Below are 4,445 nucleotides of genomic sequence, written 5' to 3'. Positions count from 1 at the left end.
ATATCTGAGCATATTATAAAACTATTCTTCAATAAGAACTGAACAAGGAACTTGAAAGTGACAAGATGAAGTGAAATATTGAACATAGTGAAATACATTGTCTCTCCCTTATGTGTGTGCTTTTAAGAAAATCTAAACAAAGCAAAATATTTTTTAAAAAGCCACTGAATTGTTGGTAAAACAAAAAATTGAGATGCGAAATACATAATTTAGGATATTCTTTCTGACATTCTTCCAATTTAAAGCTAACTTCAATAAATCTGAATGCAGGGTTTTTAAATATGTTTTAATACATTTAAATTGATTTATATTAATATTTAACTTTTCTACCTTCTTAAAGATATCAGGAAAACCACATGAGGAATGAAAAGTAATCTACATGAAAAAATTTCCTAGTAAACCGTAAAATGTTTGTGTCTATGTGCATGTGTGCACATATGCGAGTATGTAGGTATGTTTGCTAGAGTACATTTTATGAGGGCATTTAGAGACATAATCATGAGCAAATGTAGTTTTTTTCTAATAGCCAAGGCAAATGAAGCATGCCTTCAATTAGAAACTTCTGAAAATATACTGTGATAACCTACTGAGAATGGAATTGCTTTTCTTCACAGCATCATACCCACCTCTCTTTAGAAGTCCATAGTATAGAGTATGTGTTATAAGTGCAAAATGCTCTTCCTAAATCATTGTACTTCCTTAAATGTATTTTGTACTTCAAACACTATTCTAAGATTATACATTTGATTTCTTGAAAATGCTGCTTTTAGTGTTCAATATGTGGAATAAGTGAACCTCAAAAATCTTAGAACTCACGTGTTATATAAATGAGTATGTGAAACTCTATATTAGGCTTTTCTAAAACATTTGAAACATTTAAATCTCCAATTCCCTAATGTTTGATTATTCTGTTTTGGCAGTTAAAGATTAACTTTCTATATCCGTAAGCAAAAATTCAGAAAAAAGATATTTCTTACCTGATGTTAAAAGCAAAATAAATATATTCCTAGGAAAGAGTTGGGCACTGCTATACCTGCATTTTGGTAATGATAAGGTAACACAATCAATACCAGACCTTTACATCTACAATTTCTTTTTGTTTTTTGATACTATTGTAAATTGTATTTTCTAAAAAATTTAACATCTAATTTTTATTGCTATAGCATAGATATAAAATGGATTTTTACATATTGATTTTTATGGTACAACCTTAACAAACTCAATTTTTATTTCTGGTGCTTTTCTGTTGGCTAAGGAGCTTTCAGCAGTCCACTTCCATTTCTCTTCTCCAATTCTTTTTCATAAATTTAACATTTACATAAACGTTATAAACACGATGTATGGCTACTACTTTTGTTTTAGACAATTATCATTTAGTATTATTAAAGATAAAAAAAATGAATTTGGCATTTATCTTTATTTCATTTCCAGCACTTTATTTTTTTGTAAAGAAAGAAATTCACATTTTTATCAAGTATATTCCTTCTGCCTGAAGACTTTTTCTTAACATTTATTGAACTATAGTTATATTGCCAATTAATTCTCCCAATATTTGAATGCCTGAGTCTTTATTTCCCTTTATTTTCGACATATATTTGCATTGGATATAGAATACTGGTTTCAGTTTTGTTGTGTTTATTCTTTTAGAGTGTAAAAAATATTATTCTATTGTGTTCTGGCTTACATACTTTCCGATCAGAAGTTGTTTTAATTCTTCTCTTCATTCCTGTTATAAATGAGGGTTCTGTTTGTTTGTTTGCTTTTTCTGACTGCAAGAAAGTTTTTTTTTTTGTCTTTCCGTTAAAGCAGTTTCAATATGATATGATTGTGTGTGTGTGTGTTTACTATTTGTCCTGTTTTGAATTTTTCAAGTTTCTTAAACATATAAAGGTCTGTCATAAATTTATGGAAAAAATATAGCCATCATTTCATCAAATATTTCTCTACTCTTCTCTCTTCTTCTTTTGGCATTCCAAATTGTACAAATATTAATACCTTTTATATTATCTTGGATGCAGTTCTTGGATGCTTTGTGCAGTCATTGTGTCGCTGTGCCTTAGGACTAAGGTCTTCCCAGGCATTCTGCCCTGTCCAGCTGGAGGCCTACTCCCAGAAAGTATTCCTTCTCCTCTCCTACTAATAGGAGGATGTTTTTGTTTGTTTATTTTTTCCCTAGCAACAATGTATTTTCACAAGTGTTCTAAGGGGGCCAGGATGTGTTACTCTTTGCATAGTGATTTAAGGTTTTTATTCCACATGAGAAAAAGGAGAAAGAATCCAAGTAGGCTCTTTGCTGTTTCATGCAGTGGCTGCTGTTCCCATTCCTTAGGAATGGGCAACCAGAAATGTTTCTCATAGCTCTCACTTGCCCCCAGTCATTTATATGAGCCCACATTATGTCCATGAAAGTGAGTGGGAGCTAACACCCTTTGTGACTGTGTCTCCCAGTGATTTCATATTTTCTTACTTGGCATTTGGCAATTCGTTACTTTTTAGCTGAATTATTTTGACCTGTCTCCTGTCTTGTTCATCTGCCTCAGATTAACAAGTGTTTGTTTACCTTACTTAGAGGCACCATCTTTTTAAAAATTTTATGTTAATTTATTGCCTTGTGATTTCAACATACTGATAAATTTTAGAAAATTTGTGAACTTTCAGGTGGTTTAGAATCATTGTTTTGTTATTCTTGTTGTAAGAGTAGGAGTGATGCTCTTTTTGGCATTCTACATTATGATCAAAAGCCAAAATTTCTGCATATTAAAATATATTACATAATCATTATAACCATTATACATATCATTTTGTGATTATAGAACAAAATTTGACATCAGCCTTGGTATGTAAAATATTGTATTTTCCATTGATTAACTTTCACTTCTTTTTCTATTTTTTTCTTTGCTGATGATTGTTACTTGATACTTTACGTTTATTACTTTTATTCTTAAAGCAAAATAATTTTAGCCCTTGATTTTTTCTCATTTGTTTCAACTCTGAATAAGTTATGCATGACCTGTTGAAGAATACCACAAATTGGTACAATAATGTAACCATAAGACATTTCCCTACTTCTTAGAGCTCTATTTTTGATTGATACATATTACACATTTAATAAAACATATATATATATATATATATATATATATATACACATATATATAATTTTTCAGTTAAATTAAAGTCTATGTAAATATATATTTTTTTCATTTTGGTAATGTTGATCACTGTCTCATTCACATGAAATTTTCAAATTTAAACTGACATTCTGTTTTAATAACAAAGTTCATGTTTTAAAAAAATTCATTTTATGATTAAATGGTTTTTTCAGCCTGATTTTTAGCAAAGCACCTTGTAGTATAACAGCATAAATGAGAGAGATCTACTTTTTAAAAACCATTCATTATATGTAAGTTTGAGTTCATTAATCGAAAAATAAAGTCAATAATAATGCAATTATATCTGCCATAAGATACTTTTTGAAAAAACATCGAGAATTGAGGAAATAGTAGACATTTAATTAATTTTTCTAGAGAAATTCGTAATATTTCTGGGTTACTATTGTAATTATTCACGAGATGATCTACATGTATTATCTTTTCAATGAGTTGAAGACAATGCCTCTCTCATTCTGCACATGGCCTGTTCTAAACTAATCTCATAATTCTCATAATAACAAAATGCTTGAGTCATTATTCTGTAAAGCTTCGACATCTTTTAAAATATTTATATATTTTCTCTATTTTTTTATTATTGACACATCTAGTGCCAAGGGTAAGAAAAGACACTCTATACCTGTGAATATGTAATGAAATGTAACTTGATTCATACTCTATTTATAAATTTATTGATCATAAATAATATTAAATCAATTCAAATGCTTTATTTTATTTTATTTTATTTTATTTTTGGCAAAGCAAAATTTGATTGACCTCACAGATTGCAAGGACCTTGTCAGCTTATAATCCTTTATTTTTTTATTTTTTACATCTACAGCACCTGGTCTTCCTAGGTGATCTCCCATCCAAGTACTAACCAAGCCCAACCCTGCTTAGCTTCTAAGATCAGATGAGATTGAGCTTGCTCAGGGTAGCATGGCTATAGACAAATGCTTATCTTTTATGTTTTATATTTATTTTATGATTATTTTTGTGTCGATAGTATCAATTGATCTTTTTACCAATGAGGCTATAACTTCAATAAAAATTATCAAGAATAGTATATAAATACATAATTCTAATGTACTATGCAATGATTTCGGTAGCTTTAAATAATTCTCTTGTTTTTTTGATATTCTGTATTTTGATATAATTTCATATTTACAAAATTTGAAGAATTCTGCAAATAACCCTCAAATTCTCAGATTTACCCATTGTTAACATTTTCCCAATTTGTTTTATCACTTGCTCACTCTCGTATTCACAATCTTTTTTATCCATACATATGCATAG

General features: G+C 29.2%; 1 pseudogene; it reads right to left on the bottom strand.

The window, feature by feature from the left end:
* Positions 1-3,981: 3,981 nt before the first annotated feature.
* On the bottom strand, positions 3,982-4,100 carry LOC111740149 (annotated as a pseudogene).
* Between the last annotated feature and the right edge of the window lie 345 nt (positions 4,101-4,445).

The sequence above is a fragment of the Pteropus vampyrus genome, unplaced genomic scaffold (assembly GCF_000151845.1).
Source record: "Pteropus vampyrus isolate Shadow unplaced genomic scaffold, Pvam_2.0 Scaffold58, whole genome shotgun sequence".
NCBI lineage: Eukaryota > Metazoa > Chordata > Mammalia > Chiroptera > Pteropodidae > Pteropus > Pteropus vampyrus.
The sequence above is the reverse complement of the archived record's forward strand: the minus strand, read 5'-3'. Positions and strand labels throughout refer to the sequence as shown.